Here is a 25,199-nt window from a genome sequence, read left to right as displayed (position 1 = left end):
ATCAAAAATTTTAATTTGTTAGGTAACTGGAAGGATCGCTCTTCCTACTTAACCAGCTTAGTGTCTGTAACATTAATTGCTCGAAGAAGGCCTAAGCATGACTATGCCAATGCCATAGATTGCTCTTTCCGATACATTGTGAGAATCAAACTAAACGTTACCATGAGTGAAATTCCTGTTTTGCAGAAGGCCTTCATTGCTGTGCATGGAATAACAAAGCGCAGATCATAGACTATGCGATCAAGTATGAAGGATACAGGATTATCTCCCGAAGACAAAAGAGGCATGCATGTTCATCGGCCTTGGAAACTATCCAAAGAAAACGAGGCAGCTGTTGTAAACCACAAAGGTGCATTTAAAGGAAGACAGAGCCACTATGCCAAGGGAAAGACGGAGAGACTTTACCTTCCAGAAGAACTGTCAATAAAAAATGCCATGAGTTATATAAAGAAAAGTATCCTGAACATCCTGTCTCATATGAGATATACCGGAAAATATTTAGCAAAAAGTTCAACTTTTCATTTGGGTACCCGCGTACTGAAACCTGCACAACATGTGACAAATTTCAAGCAGAATGGAAAGGTCTGAATGTGAAGTTCTCACAAAATGTCTCTGAAACAGAAAAGTTAGAAACTACAAATAAAGTTAAACGTACTTAGTGCGGAAGACCAGGTTCACAAGCAAAGGGCTGTTACATTTTATTCAAGAAAGAGAAAAGTAAGGCAAGAAAGTAAAAAGATAACGGAAAATGAAGCAATATGTATGGGTTTTCAAAAAAAAAAAAAAAAAAAAAAAAAAAAAAAAAAAAAAAAAAAAAAAAAAAAAACCTCTAGCTTTGCCAAAAATCTGCATTACTGACATTTATTATAAGCGCCAATTGTCATTTTACAGTTTCAACATTCATCAATTTTTCAACAGTGATGCAATATTTTATACTTATACTGAAGGTGTAGGGCATAAACGAGTCAATGAAGTTATTAGCCTTTTGCACAATTACGGCCGGCCGGAGTGGTCGAGCAGTTCTAGGCGTTTCAGTCTGGAACCGAGGGGCACCGCTACGGTCACTGATTCGAATCTTGCCTCGAGCATGGATGTGTGTGATCTCCTTAGGTTAGTTAGGTTTAAGTAGTTCTAAGTTCTAGGGGAGTGATGACCTCAGAAGTCAAGTCCCATAGTGCTCAGAGCCATTTAAAGATTTTTTTGCACAATTATGTGAGTGAAATCGTTGATCCAGAAGTATGGGTCTTCTTCTGTGATCCATGCTCAGGACAGAATAAGAACTATGCAGTTTTCTTATATCTTCCCTATGTCATTCATACCATTAAGAGATTAGATAGTGTCAGAATAATATTTCCAATAAGATGACACTCTTATATGAAATTCGATAAAACTTCAGTATTATAAAAAAGAAAACTGTTGCATAGTAACCAGAAGACTGGATTAATGCTTGTGAAGCCACAAGAGTAAATCCAAGGCTTCAAACAATCATCCCTGTTCAACAAGAAATTATACGAAATTGGACTACCTTTATGAAAGCATCTTACAAACCGAAGTGCTCTTTCAAGACACGACCAGTCAGAGTAGCTCTGATTGTGGAGGGAGATATAATGTTCAGATACAGTGTTTAATACCGTGGAGCTCGGGCACCAGTTGACTTGTAACGTTCTGCTGGTTTGCAAGTGGATGTCGAGCCTGAGTGCTAACCGCTGGGACATAACGAATTACTTTGGCCTCAGCAAGCATGTAATGGTAAGTCTTTTGTAATATGAAACTTTTTGTAAGGCAAATCAAGATAGTTTTGCAAGTAACTAATTGCAGGAATATATTTTCAGAGTTCTTGCCAATATGTTACGAAAAATATGCTGACCTTAAAGAACTTAAACAGTTTTGTCGTCAAGACGCAGCAAATTTCTGTTTCAGTCTACCACATAAAGAACGAAAATCCAAGACTAACAAAAAGAAACGTCCAAAGCTTAACAATACAAATAAGGGACAAAGGACTACCAAGAAAGTGATGGCCTTATCTCGTTCTTTCCGTGGCAAGCATGTACTTTCCGTGCATGGCCCGTCTTTTGTCAATTTTTATCATTTTCTAATGTACCTTCTTTACAGTCATTCTATTTAGCATCATAATTATGTTGGTTACTCTAGATTGGAGTGTTTTAAAAACTTTCTTGTAACCTTGAAAGTTTAAATTTCCTCTTGTGACAAAAAAATATGTTCAAATATGTGTGAAATCCTATGGGACTTAACTGCTAAGGTCATCAGTCCCTAAGCTTACACACTACTTAACCTAAATTATCCTAAGGACAAACATACACACCCATGCCCGAGGGAGGAGGACTCGAACCTCCACTGGGACCAGCCGCACAGCCTATGACTGCAGCGCCTAAGACCGCTCGGCTAATCCCGCGAGGCTTCTGACAAAAGTTCAGATTGTAACTTACCCCTTTTTTTGTGGACTTGCTTAAAAACATACGATAGCCGGATCAACGTAACCTGAATAAGTATGTGAATCTGAATTTTACTTTTAATCTTTGGAAACGCTGTCACAATTACTACTTACGATGCCCTACTGTACAGCAAAGCTACGGTTGATCTCTGGGTGAAGAGGATGGCGGAGGCAGGCCACGTCAAATCTCGTCGACACTCTGGACGCCCACAGAGGGTCACGGAATAACAAGACAAGCGTGAACTTCACTGCAGTGGTAAATACCCTTTCAGGAATCTCACAGGAATTAAGAACTTCCTTCAGTTATGATTGAGAGGGTCGACCATACGTTGTCATCACAACGAGGAGGGGAAGCATGGACTAAAATCGTCGGTTAAAGAAATGCTGAAACAGATACACTATGTGATCAAAAGTATCCAGACACCTGGCTGAAAATTACTTACAAGTATGTGGCGCCCTCCATCGGAAATGCTGGAATTCAATATGGTGTTGGCTCACCTTTAGCCTTGATGGCAGCTTCCATTCTCGCAGGCATACGTTCAGTTAGGTGCTGGAAGGTTTCTTGGGGAGCGGAAAACTATTCTTCATGGAGTGGTGCACTGAGAACAGATATCGATGTCGGTCAGTGAGACCTGGCACAAAGTGGGAATTCCAAAACATCCCAAAGGTGTTCTATAGGATTCAGGTCAGGACTCTGTGCAGGCCAATCCATTACTGGGATGTTATTGTCGTGTAACCACTCTGCCACAGGCCGTGCATTATGAAGAGGTACTCGATCGTGTTGAAAGATGCAGTCGCCATCCCCGAATTGCTCTTCAACAGTGGGAAGCAAGAAGGTGCTTAAAACATCAATGTAAGCCTGTGCTGTGACAGTGCCAAGCAAAACAACAAGGGGTACAAGCCCCCTCCATGAAAAACACGACCACACCATAACACCACCGCCTCCGAATTTTACTGTTGGCACTACACACGCTGGCAGATGACGTTCACCGGGCATTCGCCATACCAAACACCCTGCCAGAGGACCGCCACATTGTGTACCGTGATTCGTCTCTCCACACAACGTTTTTCCACTGTTCAATGGTCCAATGTTTACGCTCCTTACACCAAGCGAGGCGTCGTTTGTCATTTACCGGCGTGATGTGTGGTTTCTGAGCATCCGCTCGACGATGAAATCGAAGTTTTCTTACCTCCCGCGTAACTGTCATAGTACTTGCAGTGGATGCTGATGCAGACTGAAGTTCCATGATGGTCTGGATAGATGTCTGCCTATTACACATTACGATCCTCTTCAACTGTCGGCGGTCTTTCTCAGTCAACAGACGAAGTCAGCTTTAACGCTTTTGTACTGTACGTGTCCCTTCACGTTTCCACTTCACTATCACATCTGGAACAGTGGCTCTAGGGATGTTTAGGAGTGTGGAAATCTCGCGTACAGATGTGTGACCCAAGTGACACCCTTTTACCTGATCACGTTCGAAGTCCGTGAGTTCCGCTCACGATGTCTAATGACTACTGAGGTCGTTGATATGGAGTACCTGGCAGTAGGTGGCAGCACAATGCACCTAATATAAAAAACTTATGTTTCTGGGAGTGTCCGGATACTTTTAATCACATAGTGTACATAAAGCTGCCAGGTTAACCTTCGCACTGATGTACAGTAGAAGCCGCTTTCATACTGGGATCAAATCATATTGGAGGACGATAAGGTGTTTTATACTGCAGCAAGTAGTTCTGCCCATTTATATCGCCTAGGGGAAATGAGACACGACAGTCAAAATGTTCAAGCAGAGGCAAAGGTATGCCAAACATCTGTCACAGTTTCGGGATGGATATCAGCAAATATTGGCTGTGCTTTGTAGGAACTGGACTGTCCGCTTACTACTAATTGCTACTGTCAAATACCGATGAGAAAGAGGTTTCAGTCCTTCTCCAGTCTTTCACATATTATTTTTTATGATAAATCCGTCAGTCACTCGCAGAGTCGTGTTTTAACCAATCGATTTAATTTGATACTAAGTACAGTAAGTGTATCAGTGACTGTAAGGGTCCTGCCATGTTTTCTATTTGTTAAACATGTCTATTCTGACTGTGAAGCTAAGCATATCTAATATTAGATTTTGTTTGCGAGTTGAGATCTGGAATGCCAACTGTTAGGCACAGCGAGGACGACGGGACGAGATTCCCGCAGTCAGACTCCCAGGTCACAGGCAGATTTGTGAGCCCCTATCAACAAGGGGAGGGGTAATAGTATTGACCATCAGGTCCAGCTAAGCTGCCAACCCTTATTGTTCTATTCAGCGCCTGTCTGGCGGCTGCTGCAACGTTCTTCTATTAGCTGTAGGATTACAATACAGAATGTACGAGTCCAACCAAAATGTTGAAATTATGAACCATGGAGACTCGTTCGTAGCAAACAAATAGCCACTTTTAAAACTAGGCCCAGGTGCTCAAAAGTGCCGTGTGTTTGGGAATGTCCATAGCCTGGTGACTTCTGGAATGGCAGGTTGGGTGAAGGAGCTTTCTGAATAGATTTTAGTCTTCCTGATGGACGCAAAGGAAGCAGAACTATTCAGCTATGTTTACTGTGCTTTTTAGCTGCCGTGTGAATGCGCATTCCATCCGCCTGATGCCAAGGCCTGCCGGGATGAGGGATTCTTCCGCCAACGTGCTAGAAATAAGTTTATTGGGCACTCTTTAAAAAGAATCCTGCTGACAGTGGAAGGTTTAGAGCCGTCTTTCTGGAAGTTGAACATGGAAAGACCGCAGATTGGTGCACTACACACCGGAAGCAGCTACTAGGGTAGCAGAGTACGTGTGGCGTGCACACGGGGGTTTTTTAGGTTAGAGGGACCCCCCCTTGGGCGAAACGATAAAATACCTGACGGCTTACCAGAGAGGACATTATCATCGTTGATAAAGAATGTCCGTCCTCAGAGACCAAAAACAGGAAAAGTTAACGTAATATTGGTAAACTGCAGGAGTATCCAGGGCAAGGTTCCTGAATTAGTATCTCTTATTGAAGGAAATAGTGCGCATATAGTATTAGGAACGGAAAGTTGGTTAAAATCGGAAGTGAACAGTAACGAAATCCTAGACACAGAATGGAATATATACCGCAAGGATAGGATAAACGCCAATGGTGGAGGAGTATTTATAGCAGTAAAGAATTCAATAATATCCAGCGAAGTTATTAGCGAATGCGAATGTGAAATAATCTGGGTTAAGTTAAGTATCAAAGGTGGGTCAGATATGATAGTCGGATGCTTCTATAGACCACCTGCATCAGCAACCGTAGTAGTTGAGCGCCTCAGAGAGAACCTGCAGAACGTCGTGAAGAAGTTTCGTGATCATACTATTGTAATAGGGGGAGACTTCAATCTACCAGGTATAGAATGGGATAGTCACACAATCAGAACTGGAGCCAGGGACAGAGACTCTTGTGACATTATCCTGACTGCCTTGTCCGAGAATTACTTCGAGCAGATAGTTAGAGAACCAACTCGTGAAGCTAACGTTTTAGACCTCATAGCAACAAATAGACCGGAACTTTTCGACTCCGTGAATGTAGAAGAGGGTATCAGTGATCATAAGTCAGTGGTTGCATCAATGACTACAAGTGTAATAAGAAATGCCAAGAAAGGAAGGAAAATATATTTGCTTAACAAGAGTGATAGGGCACAAATCGCAGAATATCTGAGTGACCACCATCAAACGTTCATTTCTGAGGAAGAGGATGTGGAACAAAAATGGAAAAAATTCAGAAACATCGTCCAGTACGCCTTAGATAAGTTCGTACCGACTAAGGTCCAAAGCGAGGGGAAAGATCCACCGTGGTATAACAATCATGTACGAAAGGTACTACAGAAACAAAGAAAGCTTCATCATAGGTTTAAGAGTAGTCGAATCATAGCTGATAAGGAAAAGCTGAACGAAGCGAAAAAGAGCGTAAAGAGAGCAATGAGAGAAGCATTCAACGAATTCGAACATAAAACATTGGCAAACAATCTAAACAAGAACCCTAAAAAGTTTTGGTCATATGTAAAATCGGTAAGCGGATCTAAATCCCCTATTCAGTCACTCGTTGACCACGATGGAACCGAAACAGAGGACGACCGAAGAAAGGCAGAAATACTGAATTCAGTGTTCCGAAACTGTTTCACTGCGGAAAATCGTAACACGGTCCCTGACTTCAGCCGTCGCACGGACGCCAAAATGGAAAATATTGAAATAAACGATATCGGAATTGAAAAACAACTGCTATCACTTAGTAGCGGAAAAGCATCCGGACCAGACGAGATACCCTTAAGATTCTACAGTGATTATGCTAAAGAACTTGCCCCCTTTCTATCAGCAATTTATCGTAGATCGCTGGAAGAACGTAAAGTACCTAGCGACTGGAAGAAAGCGCAGGTCGTTCCCATTTTCAAGAAGGGTCATAAATCAGATGCAAATAATTATAGGCCTATTTCGCTTACGTCAATCTGTTGTAGAATAATGGAACATGTTTTGTGTTCTCGTATTATGACGTTCTTAGATAATACAAATCTCCTTCATCATAACCAACATGGATTCCGCAAACAGAGATCATGTGAAACTCAGCTCGCCCTATTTGCCCAAGAAATTCACAGTGCCGTAGACACTGGCGAGCAGATTGATGCCGTATTCCTGGACTTCAGGAAGGCATTTGATACGGTTCCGCACTTACGTTTAGTGAAAAAAATACGAGCTTACGGAATATCGGACCAGGTTTGTGATTGGATTCAGGATTTCCTAGAAGAAAGAACACAACATGTCATTCTTAACGGTTCAAAATCTGCAGATGTAGAGGTAATTTCGGGAGTACCGCAGGGAAGCGTGATAGGACCTTTATTGTTTACAATATACATAAATGACTTAGTTGACAACATCGGTAGCTCCGTGAGGCTATTTGCAGATGACACGGTTGTCTACAAGAAAGTAGCAACATCAGAAGACTCGTACGTACTCCAGGAGGACCTGCAGAGGATTAATGCATGGTGCGACAGCTGGCAGCTTTCCCTAAACGTAGATAAATGTAATATAATGCGCATACATAGGGGCAGAAATCCATTCCAGTACGATTATGCCATAGGTGGTAAATCATTGGAAGCGGTAACGACCGTAAAATACTTAGGAGTTACTATCCGGAGCGATCTGAAGTGGAATGATCACATAAAACAAATAGTGGGAAAAGCAGGCGCCAGGTTGAGATTCATAGGAAGAATTCTAAGAAAATGTGACTCATCGACGAAAGAAGTAGCTTACAAAACGCTTGTTCGTCCGATTCTTGAGTATTGCTCATCAGTATGGGACCCTTACCAGGTTGGATTAATAGAAGAGATAGACATGATCCAGCGAAAAGCAGCGCGATTCGTCATGGGGACATTTAGTCAGCGCGAGAGCGTTACGGAGATGCTGAACAAGCTCCAGTGGCGGACACTTCAAGAAAGGCGTTACGCAATACGGAGAGGTTTATTATCGAAATTACGAGAGAGCACATTCCAGGAAGAGATGGGCAACATATTACTACCGCCCACATATATCTCGCGTAATGATCACAACGAAAAGATCCGAGAAATTAGAGCAAATACGGAGACTTACAAGCAGTCGTTCTTTCCACGCACAATTCGTGAATGGAACAGGGAAGGGGGGATCAGATAGTGGTACAATAAGTACCCTCCGCCACACACCGTAAGGTGGCTCGCGGAGTATAGATGTAGAAAAATAGAATCAATGAAATAGGTCCATGGCCCAGAATGTTGCTGAAACAGTGCAGGTGGGAAGCCAGTTGATCGGAGAATGCTTTTTCACAGAATTTTTTGGTGGGAGAGTAACAGCAACTTAACATTTACGCCATGCCATTTCTGGCGCAAACTCAGTGCAGAGCAGGGACATGAGACGCGGTTTTTAGATATCACTTCCTTCTCAGGTACACTTTGATTCCAGATATAGAGCAGACTTTTCTCTTGGAGACGTAGAAGGACAGAGCGCAGTAACAAGCAGAACGCCAGCTTCTTAAGGTGGCAAGTTTCAGTGACAGCCATTTACATCATCCACAGGCTATATTTCAATACAACAATTATGGTAAGCATATCAAGCGGCATCAGCAGGTTAGCAATGAACGAAGTTAGGCGTTTTCTGACACTTAGTTAAATTATTGAAGCCTCATTTAAATTCTTGAAGGCTCATCCAAGACCGGGCGAGCAGCAGTAGTGGCATGCTATTGTCACTTCGTTATTGATAGGATCTTACAGTAACTGCGTGTCTACCTGGGCTATGTTTCACACAATTACTATTCTAGGATGTTGATTACTCTTTATCCCCGCCTTCCTTTTTTTCCAAAATTTGGCCAATATAATTAATGCTAGTGTATCTCAATAAGTTGTTTTTATTAGATGTTTCTTTTATTGTGTGCTGAATCGAATAGTATATTATGTAATTAATTTCCCTATGCTCAGTGAATATGATGGGAATAAATTTGGATTCACTTAGGTCAAGATTTTACTTTAGTATTAGGGAATCACTTTTCCATGCAGTATATTTTACTGAATTTGTTAAGGCCAATACTCATGACTCATTTACAGTGGTCACAATTGCAGGACATTAATTGCTTTAATAGATGAGTTCATTGGTGATCGATCTGCCTCTGACTAACCCATCTGACGCTGACTTTATAGCTTACTGAAAGAAAAGAGTTCAGGTTCAGTTGGCTTTTCGCAAACATCATGCTTCCTCCGGTTCGTCAGGGATTTTCGGGAAGCAGAATAATCTTACAACATGATCGTTTATAACACTACCGGCTACTACTAAATTAGCAATAGAAAGGTGATGTTACTCCTGTGAATGGATTCTAATTTGTTCGTGATAATGCGTAATGGAAAGGTATAGGACTGCTTTCGTTTCTCGAAAGATTACCGTTGAAAGGAAGCAATAGCAGAACAAACGGGATTCGAACCAAGATTCTATTAATTGTACGTAAACTGCAATTACGTAGAACAGAACTGTCGCCAAAACTGTACCAAGTACAGCAGCGTTCATAAACAAAGTTAACTACTGGGACTGACTTTACTTGATACTGAAATTTTGTTTTACAAATAATACAGAAGACAATAGTACGCTTTAGGAAGCAATATAACAGTAGTCTGGCATGAACAACAAGGCGGAAATATTCACCGTTTTTGCAGCAACTTGCTTTCAGTAATAATTATTATCTGTATAGCAAAGTAGCAAAGTAATAATTACTACAAGTGAAAGATTTGGTCATGATGGAGCACTACTAACTTTGACATGAGGTTCTTTTATCAGGGGTACTGAATCTGTTCTGATATTAGGGAGAAAACTTTAACATAAGTGACTGTTTTCCTATCAATTGTTTTTCTTCGGGATTCATGTTACTACGAACAAGAAGGACCTTCCATTTTCCCAGTCTTTTCTTTTAATAAAAGTGTAACGTAAAGAAATCACAAATGTTAGCTATACAATAACTAAGAATTTATTTTAGAGAAGAATAGCAGAATATGCATATAAACCTTCGTCACTCTGTTTCACTGTTTTCAGTCCTGCAATCCATTGTAAATTAATTTGCAACCATGGATCAAGAAGATCAAGATCAACTTCAAAATAATTATTCTTTTCACATGGCACATGATGTCTGTGCTAATAAAGACATCAAAGAGAAGTCATTTAATTTTGTATGTTAACAATAAGTGATATTTTAAACATTTTGTGGCTGTGAGCTGAGCAATCGTGTATCTAACTATATAAAATGCAATAGTCGGCCAACCGGTTGCACACATTTTTTTAAAAACAACACGTCATCCAGGTTTCGATAGTTCTAAGGTTATCTTCATCAGAATGGTATGAGTTGTCTAGAAAAATATATAAGGTATAGATAATACACATAAAACTGATACATATGTGAAAATTCACAACCAAAACCAGAAAACTGTACTTACATGAAATCACATAAGAACTTTAAAATTACAGCAATAATGCTCTCATCAAATGACATGTTTGTGTTCCATGAGTCAAGAATAAGAATTATAATAAAAAGACAGACAGTTAGCTGAGAATGATAAAATCATGGTTGAAAGTGGCGGTACAAGTTAACTGCTGTTGCTGCCTAAGACCGGCACATACACAGCGCAAGAGGCATCGGACTAAGCGGCATTTAAGCCGACTCTGCCTTGAGATGAACACGAGGATTAGTAGTGCCATCTAGTAACGAAATGGTAAACTTATAAACAACTGCGTTAAAAGCAAAATTACATGACTGTAGGTATACACTAGTAACATATAGTGCCCAGATAATAGTGAATATGAAGGTTTGCAAAAATAGTTAATCAGGCTTTTTACAGGTAGTTTTAAATGAACTAAAAAACTGGTAATGGCAGTTGAATAAGGGAAACCGGTATTCCCGACGGTACTGTGAGGAATAATTCGAAAATCAGGCAATTCTAAGTAACGGCTCTAAGCCTTGAAAGAAGTTTTTATTACTCTACTGTAATTATTCGTTAAGAATAAAACCGTCTTTGAGCTAGAGGTGTTTCAAAATTTCCAATTCGCCAAGGACATTGAGTCTGACATCTTTTTCTCGGAGTATAGGATATTGACATCTTGCATTACCTTGGGTTTATGCTCTGTGATTAAAAAATGGTCGACAAAGGATGAATTATGAATACTAGTACCCTCTCTTCCTAGATGATGTTCTCTAAATCTTACAGATGTAGCTCGCCCTGTTTGTCCTATGTAATAGGCCGGACAAGAGTTACAGAGGATTTTATAATCTACCGACTTTTGCAAATGAGACTGTGTTGAATCGAAATTGTGAATAAGATTATATTATTGCAGTTAATAATGTCTACTCATGGAACACAAACATGTCATTTGATGAGAGCATTATTGCTGTAATTTTAATGTTGTTATGTGATTTCAGGTAAGTACAGTTTTCTGGTTTTGGTTGTTAATTTTCACACATCAGTTTTATGTTTTTATTATCTATACCTTATATATTTTATTAAGTAACTTATACCATTCTGATGAAGATATCCTTAGAGCTATCGAGACCTGATTAATGTGTTTTTTTTTAATTGTGTGCAACCGGTTGGCCAACTATTACATTTTATATTAAGAATAAGTTATACTCAATTCTGTTTTTATTTACACACAGGTCGGACGCCAATACCGACCAACGCACAAAAGAGAGATCTTTTACTTTTAATACCAAGGCAAATGCACAATATTTGAAATGGAACTGTTGTATTCTGCCTTGACATTAAATATGCGGGGTCTAGGAAGCCTGCTTTCCCGGATCGCTAGGCAAAAACCAGTTTTATTACGGAATGAACAATGACAAAACTTAACTTTGACAATAACATAGAAGTGTCGCAAGCAAAGGGCAACATGCAAATAAGAAATCTCTTCAGTATATACAATTCCTAAGTTGCTGGTCTTGAAGTGCGTAATCTTGGTGCTACTGGAGAAATGGGCAGCGGCCAGTCGTCGCGGCGCTTATATCCTCTTCGCTTAGAGGCCGCTGCTGTCGCGTTATCGTGTTAGAGAGGGGTCGTCAGCGTGCAATTGGCTGACGTATTCTTCACAGCCCTGTCTGCTCTCTCGTTTCCAGCTGGCGTTCTGGCGCTTGACTCCACGCCGTATCAGAAACGAGCGGTGTAGACGCTAAGTCGAGCGTTTGAGATCCTCCCTTCCTCGACTGAACAATTACGAATAGTCCATTATTTATACTTTATCGTTGTCGTCCTACACTAGTAACTGCAACAATGTATTAAAATTTATAGATGAAACAGGATTAGAATCCAATACTTCTATGCATTTCAGTCATACTTGTACTCCCTTCTGACCGAATGGTATGATGTGGTATGTGAGGTTGCACGTTTTCGTAAACACGTACAATAGCCAAAGAAAAATAGCCCGAATCACTAGACGAATATAAATTTCATTTCTAAAGTATGCACTTAGAAAGATTTGAAATAGTACAGTTTTTGATAAAAACAGCAGGCCGCCGGGTTGCCTCCGCAGCGGTTAAGACCGAACCGATTCGTTAGGCGGCAGCGAACATGACCACCCTCAGAGCTCTATGTCTGGCAATCTGTTCAAACTGGCCACAACTAAGGATACGGAAGTTGGTAGAGGAAATGTTATCAGCTGCCAGAGGAATTCAGTGCTGGTGTATTTGCTAGTGGTCTGGTGGTGGACGGCGTTAAAAGGAGCTTTGAAGTTTACTTGTTGTACCGAATTTCGTCTGTATACTAAAATTATATGTCTAACGCAAGTGCAACTACAATTTCACATTTTGGCACACCACTAACGGCAGTCTAGTGCAAAAATATTTTCGTGACTGAGATCTAGGCTGGGTGTCCTCTTGTGAACGTTTTCGTGCTGCGAAGTCGACCCGCATCACAGCGGTCGCCCACGATTTCCCTGCAGTCCGCAGCGACTTCTTGCGGTTTATGGGGTATGCTGCGGCTCTCGGTTTGGCTAGTATAATACTAGTCATAGTTTCTGAGTGGATTTCCATGGAAAAAGACTGTGACATGCTGAGTAAAAGAGGCGCAGTACGTCTTCGGTGGAAATGCAGACACTCAGTCTCACTCTGAATTCCATGAACTGAGTTGCGAAGAACAAAAGCTGATTGATAGTGACGCAAGGGTATTCAACTATATTCTGTCAGAACTGCTTGTTTTGGAGATGCCGAGTGTGGGAGGGTGTGAGAACGTAATGGCTGCCGACCCAAGTGGCATAAAATTTCTACAATGTGTTGCCTAAGTTACTCATGCGACAATTTTTCGAGGGGCAAATGGTGTGAGATTCTTTCAAGCATATAACAAACTCTTATTAAAAATGTTCCTGAATATGCAATTGAGCTATACAGTATCTTACCTATCTTACGGCGAAAGTTTGTTGTAACGAAAGGAAAAGGTAAATTGTTTGAGCCTGTCACAGTTGTGAAATTATTCAAGTGCCCACGATCGTTTTCGGCCGCCAGAGACCACTTTCACATCTGTGCTAGTTGGTTTCGATGGAATCTGTCACATTTGTCTTCGTGATGGCTGCAATAACAAAAACAGAAAAGGACAATATATCTGCCCCTGTAAAAACAAAGCAACTACAAAAGTAAGTTACGTAAACGTCAGGATGTAATAATATACTACGCAATTTTGTTCTGTGCTGTCAGGTATCATATACATGTAGCATATCAGGACTCCCGCCCTAATGCGAAAACATGGTGATAGAAGTAGAGGTGTAAGCAAATTCGATAAGTAGATGATTTGATATCACACAGTAATCAAAAAGTATGTTCACCAGGAATGTGTATCTCTGCTGATTCAGACACAGAAATAAAGTCATGAAGAAGCGCGCAGTTCTACTATTCCATACGTTTTCACCCCCAGATTTAAGGTAGACAAATGCTACACATTGTGTTCATTGCTTCCATAACTGGGGTGATGATTCCCTAAGTAATGTCACTTCAGGCAAATGCCGGGATGGTTCCTCTGAAAGAGCACGGCCGCCTTCCTTCCCCATCCTTCCCTAATCCGATGAGACCGATGACCACGCTGTCTGGTCTCCTTCCCAAAACCAACCAACCAACCCTAAGTAATGAACGAAACACGAATCATTGTCATTAATGATCTCTTCAGGTCTTCTAAATTAAATCAGTATTTTCTAAGGAGACACTTGTGGTTATTCCTACATGATACTGAATTGTAGTCTTGAGATGGTCTACGATGCAGAGTTCCTCAAAAGATCTTGTCACTGAACTTCGTTCTGGTCATTTGGAGGTCGAATAAATAAAACGAGAAAAAAACTTACAAATCGCTGAAACTCCCCAGTGAGACCCGAGATAATAACTAAATCATCCAGCCCATGGAAGCCGAGCGCATTACAGCTAAACCAACGACCCAGTGCTACAGCAGGCCTTCTCTCATTGCTGTTGTGGTGCCTAAGATAGATTTCTCTGAACGCGAAAGGCGCAAACAGTCGCAACTTAGGCGCTGAATATCCATGCTGGACTTAAGCAATGAATTTTACTTAGTGGCCCATATAACCCAGAATATTTCATCGAAATGACAACTAAGTATCAAGTATATGCAGACAGCTAATTAAATCCACGCCCGGAAGTAAGTGGAGACCACAGCGTTGCTAAAATTTTCCTGCGATGTTGTCAGTTTGCATATATACTGGTTTCCGTATCTAAACTGCTCGAGAGACTCTGAGAGCTCCACGTGTTGGATATTAAGGGCATCCCAGCCATAAATTATACTGATGGATAGTCACACGTCGGGATACTACAAAGTTTCCCACTAACAAAGAAACTGTCCAATCTGACACGTGGGAATCTGTCCTGAAATTTTTTATGCTTGGAGATTACATTGAAAGGAACACAATGTCAGAATTTTAGCTGCTAACACACACTAAAATTATTCTTCAAAAAATGTTGATAACTGCCAAATTCGTATATTGCCAGGAGGCTGGAGGAATTTACACTCCTACCGTAGTTGTGGCAGACGGCGCATATGCAACACAGCAGGCGCATAACCTTGGTTGAGCCTTGACGGCACATCCTTAAACAGACACCACGGCACAACGCGATCGTGATTTGTAAAGAGGATTTCAGTTACTCTGACAAAGTTGTTCACAGTAGCTATTTTCTCGAATTTGCAACTCATTTAATATCCTTAATAATTAGCAGTGGCCTCGGGGTATCGTTAAATGTTAAACAAATGGGGATAAAACTGAATTAATTTTCTTTATGTTTTCTTCGTATATGCTTGCTAATAGCATCTGTCTTTGTGGTGGTTCCACAGTCTCACAGTAATGTGGACACCAATTAACGTTTTCGACCCTGCAGACACGAAATACGAAAAACTGAAATATGAACAACATGCAGTAGAAATCACCCATGTCTCCTGAAGACCTACATTCGTGTTATTTATTGGTTAGTTCCTTGGATATTCATTCGAATGATATCGAAACTTCTTCAGGAACAAACAGGAAGTAACTCTGACGATTCGTAAATTGTGATTTGAACGATGATTGTTGGGCAAATTAAAGTCCAGAAGAAAAATACAGTACCTTCCTAGCCCAAAGAAAACGTGTACAGCGATAACTTTCAGCGACAAGGAAAAGGCTGTAAATTTTTTGGTTAAACGAAGCAGGGAGAAAATACTTAAGGTTAAGTAGTGTGGAAAGCTGGTTTCGTTTCGTAAAATCTTAACAAGAATTGTATAAATGGAAGAAAGATTTAGAGGAAGTATGAAATATGTGCGAAAATGAAACTCCCATAGATGTGAAAGCAAAACTATTCAAAAGATTTAGAACTGCTTGTGAGAGTCAATGCAACTATACCGAGGGAGAACTATGCAACTGGGCCCTCTGAATTACAATTGAGATGATCGTTACTGATTTTCTTGCTTCTTTGACCTGATCAAACGGATTCAGCAAATTGTACTGAAAAGGAAGTCACAAAATTACGTACTTTATTTCAAGTAAGCGTGTACAAGACACGTCATTAATATTTAATACTGTAGAGAAATTTCTAGCTGGCTGAAGACGAAGCTTCGTGTTATCCAATAAAACGCTGTGAATAAAGACAGTCAGTCATTTTCGTGCAAAAACTACTTGCAAACCGCACTTCATCATTTCGAGCGAAAAGGAAAAAGTGTCGCTTGTGCAGTCGATTCACGTACAACAACGCCAATGATAAATATCAGTGAATTACTGTTACTGCAGCTTCATATCTTTCCTCAGGAACTTGAAGGCAAATTAGGACCAAAACTTAAAAAAAAAGAACTGTATAGTTGAAAAATCTTCTAATCGACACAGAAAAATTTGAAAAGTGGGAGAGAATAATTTTCAATGTTATACTGAAATCATCTTCTTACCACTTGCAGATAATAATTCATAACTTTCGTTGGACTCTTGGTCTGCATATAACGACCTTTCTGTCTTTAGGAGCAGGATGGAAACACTATTAATACAATTTTGTTTGCATCAGAAACTAATAGTGTGATTGAGCCTCTCAATAAAGAAATTTTTGTGACAGTGGAAATCATTTTTCAGAAAGTTGCCAGACAAAATAATTTCCGATCGTTCTTTGTCATTTCAGGTTTATCGGGAGAGCAATATTCTTAAACTTCTGTCATTTGTGAACTGTAGTTTCGACCACCACGTTTTACTAATTTGATGAAGTACGCCTATTAATAAGCACAATCTGCTGAACAACGGTCACGACCATTTCTTATTCCATCCCAGTTCTGTCTAAATAAAACTAGCAATTTCTGTGAAGTGTTTCATCGCGTTAATTTTCTTTAATCAAGTGTGCCTGGTGTAAGAAAAACTGTTTGTTTTCGTCATCCAACAGACACTTTGCATTTTTATGGTAACTAGAGGGAATAAACAAAGAACTGTTTCATTGTTATTAAAATATACACTACTGAAAAATTGTCGTAAGACTTGTGCTACAGGAATTGTTCTAAAATAATTCGTGCCCCGAGTGATGGATGTTGTCTGTAATGCAACATCATACACCGCCTTGATTTTCTTTCCACTTTAATCACTTGCAGATGCGTTGACCACACTTTTCATTATTTCAAAAATAGCCTTACGGGTTTCGACATTCCGCCAGTTTCAATGGTTATAAAATATGAAAATATGTTACATTTTACCACTGATTACAGACATAGTATAATGAGTAGAATATGTCTTTGTAGTTTACAAATGTTATGTTAATCATACAAAATTGTACAATAGATTTATTTTATTTCGCCAACGTTCTCGATTACGACACAAGGGCAAACGGCTACTAAGGGACAAATTGGAAGCCAAATGGACTAAATCTCCAGGCGGCGCTGGATACGTAGTACACGCTGCATTTGTTTGTTCACAACTACATTTTCATCGTTACACAGAATAGAACAATTTCATGACAAATTAATTCATGGGAATCACTTTTACAATTTACTACAAAAAATATTTCTTTACAAACAATGCGTAACAGATATGTTTAATGGTGGAAGATAATAGATTGGAAGAGGACGCTGAATGACGCCAAGTGTCTGTTAACATACAATATTCTGACAGCTTGCAGCATATTAATTACTAACATCAATTACACTTCATGAATACCATTTTATAAGAGCTTACGAACTATAGACGTACCAGTTGAGGCATCTAGCACTCACTTATGAAGCACACTGCCATTTCCGCCAACGGGAGCAAATTCATAAGCTCCATGCATTAAATTCAAACAATTTGAGGAGGATCAATCTTGGAACCCCATACATCAGCTCCATCAATAGTATATGGCAAACATTCGAGACTGCTTCAATTAAAACTTCTTAACCCCCAGACATCAGTTTAACTAAAGCACCCTCCAAAATAAAATCACGTAAAAACCAGTGCAATATTGCAGCGAATGGTACATTGGCACTTGTGCTACCTTACATAATTTCACGTCATATTTTTTTCCAGGAATCAAAGATAACTCTTATATAAATAGGAGTAACTACATAAAAAACCATAAGCTGTAATTGTACGTATGACAACTGATAAAAATTGATAAAATTTATATAGGTTATTAGTGGGTGGGAAGGGAATAAGACGGCCGGGTGGCCGAGCGGTTCTTGGCGCTACAGTCTGGAACCGCGCGACCGCTACGGTCGCAGGTCCGAATCCTGCCTCGGGCATGGATGTGCGTGATGTCCTTAGGTTAGTTAGGTTTAATTAGTTCTAAGTTCTAGAGGACTGATGACCTCAGAAGTTAAGTCCCATAGTGCTAAGAGCCATTTGAACCATTTTGGAAGGGAATAGGTTTAAAATTGGCGTATTTAAGATAACGTACATAAGATCTTTCGTGGTTCTATGACCACGAAATTATTTTCTGTAAATAACAAGCATTGTAAAACGTCTTGAAGAAATTAAAAGGGTGGAGGCCCGTTGAAGGGGTAAAACAGGGTTAATCTTAATATATTGGTAAATGCTTTACATCTGTCTGCAATTCTGTGGCTACAGATATTATCATAAATCGACAAATTTAAGTAAAATAACGCTACAGTGTTGTGGAACTTCTATAGCAACGCTGTGGGAAAGAGTAATCAATTTGTGCCATGCAGCGTCAAGCGCTGAGTAACAACTTACGAATACTCAGTCGGTCTATGACCAACACGAGCTAATGACGCTATATGTGTTGTGAATAATTAAAGTTTTACTCATCTTGTGTAAAAAGTAAAACACAGGAGGTGCACAGACTAGAGGTACAGCACAGCATGGTACAGCGTTTATAACAAAAATAATACTGTGTAGCGGCGAACTGCAGTGTGTCGCCAACTACCAAGCCCCTAGGATGACAGCAAAATTATAAATGTTCCGTAAATGGACTGAAAACAGGTTATTGGTGAAATCAGTTTGTTCGTTTAGCATTTCTGACGAAAATTTTGTTTTACTCTGAAAAATCTCCAATTCTTCAATCGTATTTAATAGTAGCCCCATAGGGTCATTGTGCAAAATTTTAAGATTAGTTTGAATTTCGCCTAATGTGTGGTTGCTTCATAAAAGACGCCGTTTTGTACAGTCTTCACTGCTGTCATATGTATGCTATCTAAAACATTTATTTGAAATATCTATGAGTTATATAAAATTTTTCGCAGTCACCATACTTAATTCTGTAAACTCCCATATCGTCATACTTGTCACGCCTGGCCTCATTCAAATGTCGTAATTTCTTCCCTATTTTATTGTTAATTCTTGGCCTCAAACTGATATTATGCCTTCTACTATGACAACCATTCGACCTTGCTATCTGCTCTAAAATATTCAGTTCCTTCTCAACGTCATTCTTATTTAAAGGCAGCTTTATTAACCCATTTAACATAGCCTAAAAAAAAGGCCTGTTTGTTTGCTTTTGGGTGACGCGGGTCTGCTGGTATAATGATGTCTGCAAACGTTATCTTCCTAAAAATGCCAAATTTCAGTTTGTCATTGGACGTTTTTATAGTTAAATCAAGAAAATTTATAGCTTGTACAACTTCGTGTTCAACTGTAAATTTTATGTTGTGGTGCATACTGTTAAATTTCACAGCCACCTCTGATCGTTTCATTCTAGCCTTACACGACTATGAAGGTGTCATCCACGTATCTGCTACAAGTTCCAATGTTACTCAAGGCTTCTGGGTATTTGGTAATGAAATTCTTTTCTAAGTGATCCATGAAAATCTCGGGTCCTGTGCCGGATAAGCTGTTTACTATAGGTAGGCCTCTTGGTTGAAGATAATACTCACCGCTAAGGGAAAAATAGTTGAAAAATAAAGAAAACTAACACGACGACCAATTCTATGATTTCACCTTAGCAAATTGTTTATGTTCTAATAAATTACGCTTGATAATGTCAATGGTTTCAGAAATTTGTGCGCTAATCTATGGGGTAACAACATTCACGGAGGCTAGGTAAGAATTTTCTGGAAGGACAAAAAATCTTTTGTCTTTTGCACAAAATGGTATGAGCTCCTCGACGAGATGAACCACTCAAAAGTGTGTGCTTTACTAAGTCTTATATTGAGATCCCTATTTAACATATTCGTATGTGCAGTACGACTGTTCACAGCTGGACGCACTAAATGAGACTCTCTGTGCTACTTCACTTCTGATTTAGGTATAGTTATACTTCGGTTCATAACCGTTACTCTTCTCCTGTCTCTCTCTCCATCTCTATCTTTATCTTTCCTCTGCTAGTGACTTGTGTAACCACCACGAGGGGCGTACAGAAAATAATGCAACTTTTTTTCGGCTAATTTAGGTTGGAAACATAGCGAATTTGTTGTGGGACATCGTGTAATATTCCTGCTTTAGCCTGTATAGTTTCATGAAATTGCGACACGTGGCGGCGTTATTTGTAGCCTTCAACATGGCGTCTGTAACTGAGGCGTCTTTCAATCAGAGACCTGTCACTGAATTTCTTTTGGCGGGAAATCAAATCATCGCAGATGTTCATAGGCGCTTGCAGAATGACTTCGGAAATATGCCAGTCGGCAAAAGCACGGTGAGTCGTTGAGCAAGGCGTCTGGCACCATCGCAACAAGGTCGCAGAAACCTGTCCGATCTCCCGTGCGCCGGCTGCCGTCTATAGCTGTGACTCGCGCAAAGTTGACACGTGCGGAAATTCCATTTCGACGTGGTCGAAAGCTCACAATCAAACACCTCGCTGCACACCTGGATGTCTTTGTTGGTAGTGTTGGCATACTCGTCCATCACTTGGGGTACCCGAAGGTGTGTGCCCGGTGGGGTCCTCGCCGCCTTACAGAAGAGCATAAAGAGTGACGAAGGACAATGTACGCGAAGCTGCTTCGTGTTACGAGGCTGATCGTGACAATTTTTTTGTCAAAAATTATCACAGGTGATGAAACATGGGTTCATCACTTCGAAACGGTAACAATACGGCAATACAAGGAGAGGCGCCACACCACCTCACCTCCGAAGAAAAAGTTCAAATCCGCACAATCAGCTGTTAAAGTAATGGCGACAGTCTTCTGGGATTCTGCATGGGCTATTCTGTTTGATGTACTCCCTCAAGGAGCAACGATCAACTGTGAAGTGTACTGCGCTACCCTTAGGAAACTGAAGACATGACTTCAGCGTGTTCGTCGTCACAAAAATGCAAACGGAGCTCTAGGCAAAGGTCCCAAGTTCGAGTCTCGGTCTGGCACACAGTCGTAATCTGCCAGGAACTTACAGTGGTCTGTTCTCCCGCATCCACCCCACAAAACAGATCTCGCACCTTTCTAAAAATGGTTCAAATAGCTCTGAGCACTATACAACTTAACTTCTAAGGTCATCAGTCGCCTAGAACGTAGAACTACTTAAACCTAACTAACCAAAGGACATCACACACATCCATGCCCGAGGCAGGATTCGAACCTGCGACCGTAGCAGTCGCGCGGCTCCGGACTGAGCGCCTAGAACCGCTAGACCACCGCGGCCGGCGCAGGAGAGTTATTTACGTACGTCTCCTGTGCAGCAGTGCTTGCTACAACTATTTTCTTCCTGCTTATGTGTACTACAAAATGACATGTTCATGCAACAGCCGCCTTGCGAATTTTATACTAATTATCCTAATTATGATGCCTAAATGTCGACGTTAGTGTAAATCTATCAGAATATTCAAATGGGAACAACAGCGTTGTAATTGCTAGCCTGTTATGTAAAAAAGTGCTCAGTCGGAAGTGTTGATTTTAATTTGGCTGTTTGCTGACGACATACTGAATGAATTACGAGCTGTTCTGACTGCTGTCGGCACCAATGATGTTCGCAATGTGTTACGTCGCCTGAGAGCCGGGACTCTATACGGAAATGCGCGAAGATCTTCACTGATGTAGTTGTGAGGACCAACTCTTTTTAGCTGCATGTTAACCACTGCAGCAGTTATTAATTAAATAACAAGAGCTCTTTCTCCGCATAATCGATCCCTTCTGTCCAGTGAAAGAGATTACAGACCTCTCTTGGACAACATAAGTGCCAACATCTTCATTTACTTTCGTTAGAGACAAATTCCTGTCAGTGCTAGAACCATAATTAGTATACAATAAGGCAGTCAATTTTACCCTGGGAGAGCTGCTTTAAGCGCCTATCGGCATATCTACGGCACGTAGGTACGAGTATTTTGCAGAAGAATATATCAGCTATGACTCATCCTTCTGTTGTCGTTTAAGGCAAGACATTCGGTCGCTAAGCAAGACCTGTGAGGGAATAAATAGTATAGTTACGGATAAGCTTCGTTGGCTTCGATAACAAATCTGAGTATTGAGATTTTGCACTCTCCAGAGTGACACCTTTTTTGCAGGCATTAGTAGCAAAAAGCATTAAACTGTTAAATTCAGTGGTTTCAAATAGTCATTCATTCCAATTGCTCTAGCTTCTCGAGGCACTGCTCTGTGGTTCGTTCGGTGGTACATTGATCTTCACATATTTGTTTCATCTTGAGCTGGTGTTGTTGTTGTTGATGATGTTGTTGTCATGCTCTTAAGTCTGAAGGCCGGGTCGATGTAGCTCTTCACGATACTCTATCCTCTGAAAGTCACATCATCTCATCATTACTATCACACCCGCCATCCATCTGAACCTGATTACTGTACTCAAGTTTTGGTCTCCCTTTACAACTTTTATCTCCCACACTTCCTTCCTTTACCTGATTGACAATTCCTAGATACCTCATGGTCTCGTATCGTACGATCCCTTCTTTTAGTCAAACTGAGCCACAGGTTTTTTTTCCGAAATAAGTTCAGTACCTCTTCGTTAGCTAATCAATATCCACATTTAATTTCAAACATTCTTCTGTAGCATAAAATTTCAAAAATTTCTACTGTCTTCTTGTCTGAAATGCTTATGCCCTTCATTTCACTTCCGTACAAGGCTACACCCCAGCAAATAGATTGAGGAACGTCTTCCTAAGACTTAAATCTATCTTTCCTATAAATTATTTTCTTAGCATTTCTTGTCTGTATTTTACATCCTCCCTACTTCGGTCATCGTCACCAAATTGCAAAATTCATCCACTACTTTTAGTGTCTCACTTCCTACTCTAATTTCCTCGGTATCACCTGATTTAATTTGACTAGATTCCAATTATTTTACTTCGTTGACAATCATCTCATAAACACTTTTCAAGACACTATCCTTTTCGTTCTGCTGCTGTTCCAACTCACGTTCCGTCTCCGCCAGTACTGTAATGTCTTCAGTAAACTGAGGCGCTTTTATTTCTTCCCCCTGAACTTACATTCCTTTTCAAAATTTCTCCTGAAGCATTAAAACCATCATCTTAAGTTTGCTCTATTTTCGATTAACGCAGTCATGAAATTTTTTGGACTGACGGGGTATGTGGCCCCGATGTATGAGAAGAATTGAAGTTGTTCTAAGGCTTACTGTGATTCTTAGCTACCTTTAATGTCTCGGGAGGTTCTGTTTGCCCGAAGACCGCGAGTCATGCATGTTATGTAGACTAGGCGCTTCTGAGATTCCTCGTACTGCTTCCCTTGTCTGTAAATTCACTTTAGATACCTTGGAACTTTCTTACCAAACATGTGCACGTTTCCTGTCCCACTACAAGGACGAGATTGTTGAGGTATTTGCATCCCAACCGCATGATGCTCCTGCCACTTAAACTAAAATAGCATTAAGGACCTTTACTTTCCACTTTATCCATCGCAGGTGGGATCTGCAGGTGTATCGTGAATAATAGTGAGACCTATCAAGGGTCCATGGGTGAAAGTGTGCAAACACGTACGAGGAATCACTAGTCCAGAAACGAGCAGTTTTCGAGATAATTGCGAATATGGGGTTATGAGGCTCTACTGAGATAAGTATGAAATTTCTTCCTAGTTAATAGAAATTTATTTCGAACGTAACGCTTTCGATTTATTCGTCATCTGATTTCGCTTCAAATATCGCCCATCCACATGGGGGGGGGGGGGGGGGCTATGTGATACACTGTGATGAGGCACCAGTACATTTCGCTACTGATGCAAGACATCTGACGAGCCTGTAAGGTCCTTACCGCTGTGCGGGATTAGCCGCGCAGTCTAAGGCGCAACAGTCATGGACTGTGCGGCTGATCCCGACGGAGGTTCGAGTCCTCTCCCGGGCATGGGTGTGTGTGTTTGTCCTTAGGATAATTTAGGTTAAGTAGTGTGTAAGCTTAGGGACTGATGACCTTAGCAGTTAAGTCCCATAAGATTTCACACACATTTGAACATTTGAACTGTAAGGTCCAAGGTGAATACGTCGAGCGCAACCTTTACCTTAGCCTCCAAGATCAGCTGACCACAATCCTCTCGATTTTTCTGTCTGGATTCACCTCAAAAGTGTAGTGTATGCACTCCCGTCAACACAATTGAAGAATTGGAGCAGCGAATTGTATATTTGTGTCAAGATTTAGGGCATGTTCCAGTGCGTTTCAAAGATTTCGTAACTCACTACAGAAACGAGTGCAATATCGCATTGAATTGCTGGGACAATGTGTGGACACACCCTTCAAAAGGGACCCAGTTTTTTAGTAAATTTTGATAGATAAAATGTGACGGCTATTTTTTATCAGCCTGCGATCGTTCGCGAAATTAAAATCATAGTGAAAATTCCATGAAGCCTTTCACGGATGTGTTGTGCAGTGTCTCTAGTATGTCTGTCTATAGCGTCACGTAGAAAATTTCAGATGTGATTGCACAGGGAGCACATTAGATCAATAGTGGCTTCCGCCAAGTATGAATTACTTACCGGTGGGTTTCACCTGATTCCATGCAATCTACGTAACGTAACTGTCTTGTGTTTCCTTTTTAATGACTTGGCTAGACCTGACTAACATCTCTTCGCTCACATGAACCGCTGGCTATAAGGACAGCATTTTGTCACAGACACCAAGCTGCAGACCAGCGTAGGGAATTAGAGAAAATTACAGGCCGCTTCCTTCTGTGACGAGGGTATCAGGAAGTTGGTACCACATTAAGATAAATGCCTAAGTCGGAACAGCGGCTATGTAAAGATGTAGCTGGAGAATGCAGGTAAATCTTGCAAATAAAACGTTTCTGATTTTCACTTTGGTTTTCATTACGTGACCGATCGGACATTGAAAAAAAAATAGCCCTCGTTGTATTGTATTTGTTGCTAGTGTATACCACGAGTGAAATTTCAGCACAATTAAATGGGTATTTAATGAAAAATATTT

Source organism: Schistocerca americana, chromosome X (assembly GCF_021461395.2).
Source record: "Schistocerca americana isolate TAMUIC-IGC-003095 chromosome X, iqSchAmer2.1, whole genome shotgun sequence".
Lineage (NCBI taxonomy): Eukaryota > Metazoa > Arthropoda > Insecta > Orthoptera > Acrididae > Schistocerca > Schistocerca americana.
The sequence above is the reverse complement of the archived record's forward strand: the minus strand, read 5'-3'. Positions refer to the sequence as shown.